The sequence below is a fragment of the Dendropsophus ebraccatus genome, chromosome 4 (assembly GCF_027789765.1).
Source record: "Dendropsophus ebraccatus isolate aDenEbr1 chromosome 4, aDenEbr1.pat, whole genome shotgun sequence".
NCBI lineage: Eukaryota > Metazoa > Chordata > Amphibia > Anura > Hylidae > Dendropsophus > Dendropsophus ebraccatus.
In genome coordinates this window covers 145,620,276-145,632,119 of record NC_091457.1, presented here as the reverse complement: position 1 = coordinate 145,632,119, position 11,844 = coordinate 145,620,276, and the positions used below count along the sequence as shown (strand labels likewise).

General features: G+C 48.2%; 1 protein-coding gene across 3 annotated transcripts in view; it reads left to right on the top strand.

The window, feature by feature from the left end:
• Window positions 1-9,636: 9,636 nt before the first annotated feature.
• The window catches only part of TCF20 (transcription factor 20), a 34,249-nt gene continuing 32,041 nt past the window's right edge, over window positions 9,637-11,844 (top strand). The window contains exon 1 of one of the 3 annotated variants that reach the window (XM_069967334.1): window positions 9,637-10,008. The gene's annotated coding sequence lies outside the window, so the exon portion shown is untranslated. Of the gene's footprint in view, window positions 10,009-10,044; window positions 10,234-11,844 lie in introns of those variants that run through there. The other 2 variants (XM_069967332.1, XM_069967333.1) reach the window with 2 other exon arrangements.

The window sequence follows — 11,844 nt, the reverse complement described above, 5'->3', positions numbered from 1 at the left end:
CTGCAGAGATCCGCGCCGAGCCCGGATCCCGGCAGTTAACCCCTTAGTGACCGCCGATACTAATGGGCCGGCGCTGTACTGCATTTCATCTCCCCCCCCACCGTGAATCCATGGCGGGGGGAGATGAAATAAGTCAATCAGACCCCAGATCAGCCCCCCTAGTGGGCTGGTCACTAACCCTCTCCCTCCCGCGGCGGCCATCAGATCCAAGATGGCCGCCGCAATCACTGTGAACAGACTAATGTCTGTTCACAGTGATTAGAAAATAGAAAATAAAAATGAATGAAACACCCATGCTCTCCGCCACCGGAGGTAGGGGAGAGCATGGGGCAGTGATCGGGGACCCCCCTGCGGGGTCCCGGAACAGGCGATCGGCGGTATATACTATATACCGCCGATCGCCTGTTCACAGTGCAGGGATGCACTTTTTATCCCCTGTCACCATCAATGATTGGTGACAGGGGATAAAAAGTGTCAGGGTCCGTCCCCCAAGTCGCCCTCCACCCCCCCAGTAACCCCCCGTCCCCCAGTCACCCCCCTACCCCTTATACGTTACCTGATCCTGGAGCTCCTTCCTCCTCGACGTCCCGGCTGGTTATGAAGTGCGCATGCGCTACATAACCAGCCAACTCTGAAAATTTAAAGTGACAGAGACCAATTTGGTCTCTGTCACTGAACTATGATTACTGTGATAGAAAATATCACAGTAATCATAGTAATACAGTGAAAATGAATGTGTAAAGTACAAAAAGTGACAAACATACAAAAAAATAAAACACACACTTTTTATTATAGTAATAATTGCAGTTTACTCCTAAATTACCCCTAACCCCCCCAGATTACCCGTAACTACCGCAGGTTGCCCGTAACCCCCCAGGTTGTCCGTAATCACGTCAGATTGCACGTAACCCCCCAGATTACACGTAACCACCGCACGTTGCCCGTAACCACCACACGTTGCCCGTAACCACCACACGTTGCCCGTGACCTCCTCCAGATTGTCTGTAATCACCCCAAATTACATGTACCCACCCCAGATTACCTATAAGCACTTCAGTTTATCCGTAACAAATCTAGATTGTCTGTAACCCCCCCCCAGGTCGCCGTAATCATGCCAGATTACATGTAACCCCCCCAGATTGCACGCAACCACCGCAGGTCGCCTCTGACCACTGCACCTTGCCTCTGACCACCCCAAATTGCCAATAACCCCCTCCAGATTGCCCGTAACCACGCCAGATTACAGGTACCCACCTCAGATTACCTATGAGCATTTCAGTTTATCCGTAACCACCCCAGATTGCCCGTAACCACCCCAGATTGTCCTTAACCACCCCACGTTGCCCGTAACCACCTCATGTTTACCGTAACTACAGCAGGTTGCCTGTAACCACCCTAGATTGCCTGTAACCACAGCAGGTTGTCTGTAACCACAGCCGGTTGTCCGTATCCTTGTCAGGTTGCCTGTAACCACCCCAGGTTGTCCGTACCCACGTCAGGTTGCCTGTAACCACCCCAGGTTGCCTGTAACCACAGCAGGTTGTCCGTATCCACGCCACGTTGCCTGTAACCACCCCAGGTTGTCCGTATCCACGTCAGGTTGCCTGTAACCACCCCAGGTTGTCTGTAACCACAGCAGGTTGTCCGTATCCACCCCACGTTGCCCGTAACCACCCCAGGTTGTCTGTAACCACAGCAGGTTGTCCGTATCCACCCCACGTTGCCCGTAACCACCCCAGGTTGCCTGTGACCACCCCATGTTGACCATATCCACCCCAGATTGTCTGTAACCACAGCAGGTTGTCTGTAACCACAGCAGGTTGTCTGTAACCACAGCAGGTTGTCCGTATGCACGCCACGTTGCCCGTAACCACCCCAGGTTGCCTGTGACCACCCCATGTTCACCGTAACCACCCCAGGTTGTCCGTATCCACCCCAGATTACCCGTAACCACCCCATGTTCACCGTAACCACCCCAGATTACCCGTAACCACCCCAGGTTGCCCGTAACCACCTCCAGATTACCTGGAACCACCCCACGTTACCTGTAATCTCATTTTCTTTATTGTATTTTAGTAACTGCACTGTTCTAATAACTATTACTAGCTGCGGTTTTGCTCCAGCAAATTGGCGCTCCTTCCATTCTGAGCCCCGCTGTGTGCCCATACTGTGGTTTATGCCCACATATGGGGTACTGTTCTACTCAGGAGAACCTGCGTTACAGATTTCGGGGTACATTTTTTCTCCTGTTCCTTGTGAAATTTTGAAATTTCAAACTAAATGAACATATTATTGGAAAAATTCGAGTTTTTCATTTTTACTGGCCAGTTTTGAATACTTTCCTCCAATACCTGTGGGGTCAAAATGCTCATCCTACCCTAAGATGAATTCTTTGAGGGGTGCACTTTCCAAAATGGGGTGTCTTATGGGGGGGGGGTTCACTCCGCTGGCACTACAGGGGCTCTGCAAACGCACCTGGCACTCAGAAACTTCTTTAGCAAAATCTGCATTGAAAAGGCTAATTGGCGCTCCCTTCCTTCTGAGCCCGGCTGTGTGCCCATACAGTGGTTTATGCCCACATATGGGGTACCGTTCTACTCAGGAGAACCTGCGTTACAGATTTTGGGGTACTTTTTTTTTCTTGTTCCTTGTGAAATTGAGAAATTTCAAACTAAACGAACATATTATTGGAAAAATTCGAGTTTTTCATTTTTACTGTCTAATTTTGAATACTTTCCTCTAATACCTGTGGGGTCAAAATGGTCACCACACCCCAAGATGAATTCTCTGAGGGGTGCACTTTCCAAAATGGGGTGACTTATGGAGAGATTTTACTCCGCTGACACTACAGGGGCTCTGCAAACGCACCTGGCGCTCAGAAACTTCTACAGCAAAATCTGCATTGAAAAAGCTAATTGGCGCTCCCTTCCTTCTGAGCCCCGCTGTGTGCCCATGCAGTGGTTTATGCCAACATATGGGGTACCGTTGTACTCATGAGAACCTGCGTTACAAATTTTGGGGTGCTTTTTCTATCATGTTCCTTTTTAAAATGAGAAACTTTAATCTAAATGTATATATTATTGGAAAATTTTAATTTTCCATTTTTTTACGGCCTAATGGTGAATACTTTGCTCCAGCCCCTGTAGGGTTAAAATGCTCATTATACCCCTAGATTAATTCTTTAAGGTGTGTAGTTTCCAAAATGGGGTCACTTATGGGGGTTTCCAGTATACAAGCCTCCTAAATCAACTTAAAAAAAGAACTGGTCCCTAAAAAAATCAGTTTTGGAAACTTTCACAAAAATGTGGTAATTTGCTGTTAAATTTCTAAGCCCCGTAACACCCTAAAAAAGTAAAATATGTTTATGAAATGAAGCCAGAATAAAGAGGACATATTGGTAATGTGACTTAGTAACTAATTTATGTGCTACGACTTTCTTTTTTTAGAAGCAGAGAATTTCAAAGTTCATAAAATGCTAATTTTTTACATTTTTCATGATATTTTGATGTTTTTCACAAAAAACACACAAAGTAGTGACCAAATTTTGCCACTAATATAAAGTGGCATATGTGACGAAAAAACAATCTCAGAATCGCTAGCATACGTTAAAGCATCACTGAGCTATGAGCGCATAAAGTGAGACAGGTCAGATTTTGAAAAATGAGCCTGGTCATTAAGGCCCAAATAGGCTTAGTCTTGAAGGGGTTAAAAAGCTGTCATTAGACTTTTGACGTGCCTTATGTTTTCAGATTTTTGTGATGAACGTACATTATTGTATCCCCAAGGAAATGTGTTTGACCTTCTTGTGACATGTTTGGATATGTTTTTGGAATTTAGCGTTTCCTGTTGAAACATTGTTTAATTCTATAAAGGTGTAAACGCTTTCCTCTTCCCATACAGCTTCACTGCGAGCTAAGGCTGCGGCCCTGTTGTTTCTATGGTAACTTGGATTGAAATAGCTCAGATATAATAAGGAGCTTTAGAGCCTGCGGGAGGAAATACCACCCGTGACGGCGGTTTGAATCACGTCTATCAAATCTCCACTTTTGATATTTGTATGTATTTTTTCCTTATTTATTGTTTATAAAAAGCCTTTTCTAGCCATTTATAACCCACTGGTAGAACACTGGGAATGATGAAATGTGCAATACAATTTCTCTCATTTTAGGTTTGTTTTGCATTTAAATGCATAGGGTATCAGTATACTTTGCCTAGTGTAGGAAGCAAATTAGATATTTTCTAGAAGAAACAAAGCTGACTTCGTAGCGCCACCGATTGAAAGTAGCTACTGTATTAGTCAATATCAGACCTATAATAGAATGTTAAAAACAGACTGGGATTATCAACCAAAACAGAATCCCCCCCATAGACACCCATCTGTTACAGCTCTGTAGTGGCTCTTACCTCTTGTCACTAAGGTTCTGGTTTGTATCTCCAATTGGTGGCACCAGGAAGACATTGATATGGGGGACAGCTAATTAGCTATGCCTGGCCTATAAGACCTTCTAGGCCACTTGGCTCCCCATAAGGAGAACTGCTATGCTCCAAAGACTTACATCAAAGACCTCTCATTCACCCAACCACTGGCCATATTGGAGATACACATTTCCTTTCGTATACTTTTCTTCAAAGTTATTTTCTAGATGTTTCCAGGATTTGTTGGTGTACAGTCCCTATTCCACGATAGCATGGGACAGTAAAACCTTAGGGTCCTATTCCACTGGACGATTATCGTTCGCATAATCGTTAACGATTAACAATCTCAAACGACTGCTATTGTGAAAGACCTGAAAACGTTCACTCATTTCCATGGAACGATAATTGTTACTTATGATCGTATTTGCGATAGTTTTTTCTTCGCTATTGCGCTCGTATCTACTGCGAACGATGTCTTATTCAATGCGAATGAGCAACGATAAAAATAGGTTCAGGTCTTATAAAGCGATCAACGATTTCTCGTTCGATCGTTAACTAAATTTCAAACGAACGATTATCGCTTAGATTTGAACGATTTAACGATAATCTGAACGATAATCGTCCGGTGGAATAGGGCCCTTACTCTGTCAGTACATTAAAAAAAAAGTCATCACAACCCTCCAATTTTGGCAGGAACATCTTAGGTGTATGGGGACCTTCTGACTTTACAGGAGATGTCAGGGAAAGAAGGATTGGGCATGTTAGGTTTCAACTGCCCAATGTTTTTGTTCTTGAAGAGAAAAGCTGCCACAGTTGCGTGGTGTCCCACTACGCGTTTTTCTTCTTTTCTTACTCCTAGGTAAAAGTGTCTCTCTAAGATGACACAGTTGCGATAGTAAGCTGCTGTACCTTACTCCAACCACTAGGTGTCCCACAAAACAGCTGCAGTCAAAGTTGGGTTTAGCTACACTCACTACTTCCTGGGAAGTTCAGGCGGTCTTGTCCCAGGCAGAGAAGAGAGAACACCTGTTCCAGAGCTAGTGAATCAACCCCCAGGGAAGCTGGAGACTAGGGAGTAAACCCCCTTGCCTATGCCGTGGATTTATTTAAACTCAGGACAGTAAACCCCATAAAGAAAGGAGACGAACACTAAGGCTGTACCGCAGCAGAGCACAGTGCAAGTTAGCCACTCTCTACTGACTTTCGCTCGGTTGAGTAGGAAGGACACTACTAGCTAGCTCCACCCAGTGACAGGACTCGTACTAACCCATTAGGATGGAAACCTGACACCAAGGGGAAGAAGGCAGTCAGATGAGATAACTGAGACTCATCCATACGTGAGTACGAGGATTTCTTCAAGACACTCTATCTATAGACACTTCACCACATCCTGGCAGAGTACACAGTAATTTAGGCAAAGGACCCTCCTATCTGGTCCCTGACACCTGCTTCGGTTATCTTTTTCTATCAACTCATCTTCTACAAGTTCCTAATACTGTTCGCGATCACGAATAACACCTGATCTCACACCCCAGTACCCAGAGCGGCTGCAATCTATAGGGACCCTGCAGACCAGCTCCCTACATAATTATATAATATAGAATTCTCCAGCCGCACAACTGGGAGTCAGTTCATCAAACTGTCAGAGCGCTGTAGGACGCTACAAGGCCTGACCATAGCTTACACTACATAGACTTCTATTCTTATTCTATACTTCATATACTGCACCCCCTGCTGGATCCTGCCGGTACATACACTTGAGATGTGACATCACGTTTTTTTTTTTTGTTTTTTTTTAGAGAAGTTGAAGCCTGCCTGATCTACCGAATTGAGAGGAATAGCACTATATGTGTATTTCCTATAAATAGTGTATATTAGGGATTTGTCTAACTTCCTTATGTAATAACATATTAAAAAATACATTTTGCCCGGAGTCCCCTTTAAAGCCCTTGGCTGTCCAGACATGATGGGAATTGTAGTTTTGCAACAGTTGGAGGGCAGAAGGTTTAACACTGAAGATTTTTCAGCTATAAATGACAATAAAGCATCTGAGAAGGGGGTCAGACTGGTTTTTCTAGCCGTCCCGCCATCTCCTTGGAAACCTATCAGTAAACGTACAGGAAGATATAAAGCAGAAGATAACCATTCCTCAGTTATCTCGCATTGGCCGTCCGATTAGAGACACACCGGGGAGCCACTGGCACAGCTATCCTTCACGGAGATCTGCCAGGGACTTTCATAGTGAGGACAATAGGAAACTACACTGCTCAAAAAAATAAAGGGAACACTCAAGTAACACATCCTCGATCTGAATGAAATAGTCTCACTGAATACTTTGTTCTGTACAAAGTTGAATGTGCTGACAACAAAATTACACAAAAATCATCAATGGGAAATCACATTTATTAACCAATGGAGGGCTGGATTTGGTGCCACACACAAAATTAAAGGGGTACTCCGACCCGGGGGTATTTTTAAGCTATGGCTGGGGAGGGGGTAGTTATAGACGGCAGAGATCACTTACCTCCGCGGTTCCAGCGCCGGGTCCCGGATCGCACCGCCCCGTACACCCGTGCCGCGGCCGCTTCCTGGTGTGAGCTGCGGCATGAGACCTGACGATTCAAAGCAGCTCAGCCATTCAGCGGCCATAGCCGGGGAGGGTTTAATAATACCCCCGGGCCGGATTACCCCTTTAAAGCGGAAAATCACACTCCAGGCTCATCAGACTTTGATTTAATGTCCATATACAAGTCACAATGAGTATTGTGTGTGGCCTCCACGTGCCTGTATGACCTCCCTACAATGCCTGGGCATGCTCCTGATGAGGTGGTGGATGGTCTCCTGAGGGATCTCCTCCCAGACCTGGACTAAAGCATCTGCCAACTCCTGGACAGTCTGTGCTGCAACTAGGGCTGGGCGATAGGGGCAAAAAATAAAATCTCGATTTTTAAAATTTTTTGGACAATTGTCGATTTAAATCTCGATGCTTTTCCTTTTTTGCTAAATAAACAGAACATTTTCTCCCTGCAGCATCAGATACTATTTTAATATTTCAGACAACAACTGTATTGCTTTCCAGTGTAACAGAGCCCCCATATAGTATAGGAAATCATGTTTGTGCCTCCATCTATGTAGGGTGTAGTAGTGGAGGTATAGTGGATAAGGGGTGTAGTAGTACAGGTATAGATGAGGGGTGACTGGGGAGACTGAGGGGGAATGGGGTAAAACTGAAGGGGACTGGGGTGACACTGGGGGACACTAAAGGGGACTGGGGTGACACTGGGGGACACTGAAGGGGACTGGGGTGACACTGGGGGACACTGAAGGGGACTGGGGGGACACTGAGGGGATTGGGGGCACACTGAAGGGGACGGGGGGGGACACTGAGGGGATTGGGGGCACACTGAAGGGGACTGGGGTGACACTGAGGGGAGACTGGGGGGGGACTGTGAGGGGACACTGAGGGGATTGGGGGGACACTGAAGGGGACTGGGGTAAAACTGAGGGGAGACTGAGGTGACACTGGGGGGACACTGAGGGGACTGGGGGGGACACTGAGGGGATTGGGGACTGGGGGAACACTGAGGGGATTGGGGGGGCACTGAGGGGATTGGGGACTGGGGGGACACTGAGGGGATTGGGGAATGACTGGTGCAGCTGGGGGTGATTGGAGCAGGAGGGCACATACATCTCCTCCTGGAGCAGGAGGCCGCAGGGACAACAGGAAGTGGTGATCACGTCGCTGCGGGTCATGGAGCTATACAGCGGAAACGGGGGTCTGCACTGAGCCCCCCGATCCAGCTGTATAGCTCCAGGACGTGCAGCGCCGCGATCACCACCTACTGTAGTCCCTGCGGCCTCCTCCTCCACAGACCCGGGACCTCCACGTCTGGCCGGGAGGAGAGCGGGACGCTCAGTGGAGGGGGCGGGGGCAGGTCAGCGGCGGCGCTGTCAGTGGCTGGAGGCTGCCGGCACCACACCGCCCCTCTCCAGCCTGGCCACCCAGCATCTTCTCCCCGCTCACCCACACTGCCCCTCTACGGCTCTCCCGCCGGCCCGCACTGCAACCCCCCTTCCTCTCAGCTCCTCTCCGGGATCGCAGCCCGAAATGATTTTTTGTGAAAGTCGAATTTACGATTTTCACAAAAAATCGAATCGATTTCAACATTCTGGACAATTAATCGAATTAATTTGATTAATCGCCCAGCCCTAGCTGCAATGTGACGTTGGTGGCTGCAGCAGCCGAGAGCAATGGAACACTGATCTCATGTATCTATGCAGTATATCTATACTGCATAGATCTCAATGAGAGATCAATGTGGCTATACTAGAAGTCCCCCAGGGGAATAACCCTAACCCCAGAGGGAATAACCCTAACCCCAGGGGGGCTTTTAGTATAAAAAATGTATTAATTAAACAAAAACCTCCCCTAATAAAAGTTTGAATCACCCACCTTTTCCCATTTTATAAATAAATGTTTGGTATCGCCGCATGCGTAATCACCTGACCTATTAATTGATCACATTCCAGATCGTGCACGGTAAATGGCGTAAGTGCACAAAAATTTCAAAGTGCAAAATTGCGCATTTTTGGCCGCATCAAATCTAGAAAAATTGTAATAAAAAGGCGATCAAAAATATGCGCAAACAAGGTACCAATAGAAAGAACACATCATGGCGCAAAAAATTACACCTCACACAGCCCCATAGACCAAAGGATAAAAGCGCTATAAGCCTGGGAATGGAGCGATTTTAAGGAACATATAGTTTTTTAAAAAGGTTTTAATTTTTTACAGGCCATCAAATAAATTAAAAGTTATACATGTTACATATCGTTGTAATTATACTGACTTGAGGAACATATATAAGAAGTCAGTTTTACCCTAGGGCGAACCGCATACATATCATTTTTTTCTGGTTTCACTGCATATTTTAGGCAAAAATTACACCTGCCATTGCAAAGTACAATTAGTGGCGCAAAAAATGTGGGTCATGAGGTGGAAAAATGAAAGTGTTATGGCCTTATATACACAAGGAGGAAAAAACGAAAGCGCAAAAATGAAAATTGGTTGTGTCCCCTAAGGGTTAATCTGAATGAGTCTTGGGGCAGCTGCAGTACCGTGCACGGCCACTACATGGTGCTGTAGCTCGTAAACAATTCGCAGGCCACAAAGGCCCTCTATCCGCTGACCCCGGTCTAGTGATCGCTGAGTAGCCCAGAATGTTCCATAGAGAGGCGGCTACGTTATTACACAGCCCGCTCATAAGATGGGTCAGAGGTTGCCCTGATGCCGCAGCTCATATAGTGACACAGCGGCAAGTGCTCGTCATAACAATAGAGCCCTGTATACAGACGTAAGCGGAGCCGCAAGCACCGCCAGTGTGTACTGAGCCCTGTGTGACCGCTCCGCCAGCGCCGCCTGTGTGCACAGACTCCCTTCTGTCCGCTCTGTACACTGCAGCCTTACTAATAAAGCTAGGTGAAGGGGAAAAAAGTGCGACCTAGCAGGAGATACAGGAAGTGATGTCAGAGGATGGCCGTGATGTGTGTGCGAGAGATGAGAAAGAGCTGAGAGCGGCGGAGGGCTGGCAGGTAATACCGGGGAGGACGGCGGCGGTGACTGCACCCGGGGGGGCCGGGGTGTGTACGGGCGGGCGGTGCCGCCTCTCCTCCGCGCTGTGTGTACACGGCCCGGGCTGGAGTGCAGGCTGCGCATCCATTTTACCGACATCGTGACGGCAGGAGCGGCCACAGCGGAGGGAGAAAGGCGGGAGATAGTAACGTATGAGGCGGAGGACGGACGGGTGAGACGCTGAGGTATACACGGAGAGACAGGCACGTCTGAGGTATTACAGGAGAGAGGAGGAAGACAGCGAGGTGTAACAGGGGAGAAGAGGAGGCACTGAGGTATTACAGGGGAGAAGAGGGAGACAGTGAGGTGTAACAGGAGAGAGGAGGGAGACAGTGAGGTGTAACAGGAGATAGGAGGAGGCACTGAGGTATTACAGGGGAGAAGAGGAGGGAGACAGCGAGGTGTAACAGGGGAGAAGAGGAGGGAGACAGTGAGGTGTAACAGGGGAGAAGAGGAAGACAGCGAGGTATTACAGGAGATAGGAGGAGGCACTGAGGTATTACAGGGGAGAAGAGGGAGACAGCGAGGTGTAACAGGAGATAGGAGGAGGCACTGAGGTATTACAGGGGAGAAGAGGAGGGAGACAGTGAGGTGTAACAGGAGATGGGGGGACAGCGAGGTGTAACGGGAGAAGAGGAGGGAGACAGCGAGGTGTAACAGGGGAGAAGAGGAGGGAGACAGCGAGGTATTACAGGAGATGGGAGGAGGCACTGAGGTATTACAGGGGAGACGAGGGAGACAGTGAGGTGTAACAGGAGATAGGAGGAGGCACTGAGGTATCACAGGGGAGAAGAGGAGGGAGACAGCGAGGTATTACAGGAGATAGGAGGAGGCACTGAGGTATTACAGGGGAGAAGAGGAGGGAGACAGTGAGGTGTAACGGGAGAAGAGGGAGACAGCGAGGTGTAACGGGAGAAGAGGAGGGAGACAGCGAGGTATTACAGGAGAGAAGAGGAGGGAGACAGCGAGGTATTACAGGAGATAGGAGGAGGCACTGAGGTATTACAGGGGAGAAGAGGGAGACGAGGGAGACAGTGAGGTGTAACAGGAGATAGGAGGAGGCACTGAGGTATCACAGGGGAGAAGAGGAGGGAGACAGCGAGGTATTACAGGAGATAGGAGGAGGCACTGAGGTATTACAGGGGAGAAGAGGAGGGAGACAGTGAGGTGTAACGGGAGAAGAGGGAGACAGCGAGGTGTAACGGGAGAAGAGGAGGGAGACAGCGAGGTATTACAGGAGAGAAGAGGAGGGAGACAGCGAGGTATTACAGGAGATAGGAGGAGGCACTGAGGTATTACAGGGGAGAAGAGGGAGACGAGGGAGACAGTGAGGTGTAACAGGAGATAGGAGGAGGCACTGAGGTATCACAGGGGAGAAGAGGAGGGAGACAGCGAGGTATTACAGGAGATAGGAGGAGGCACTGAGGTATTACAGGGGAGAAGAGGAGGGAGACAGTGAGGTGTAACGGGAGAAGAGGGAGACAGCGAGGTGTAACGGGAGAAGAGGAGGGAGACAGCGAGGTATTACAGGAGAGAAGAGGAGGGAGACAGCGAGGTATTACAGGAGATAGGAGGAGGCACTGAGGTATTACAGGGGAGAAGAGGGAGACAGTGAGGTGTAACAGGAGATAGGAGGAGGCACTGAGGTATCACAGGGGAGAAGAGGGAGACAGTGAGGTGTAACAGGAGATAGGAGGAGGCACTGAGGTATTACAGGGGAGAAGAGGAGGAGGCACTGAGGTATTACAGGAGATAGGAGGAGGCACTGAGGTATTACAGGGGAGAAGAGGAGGGAG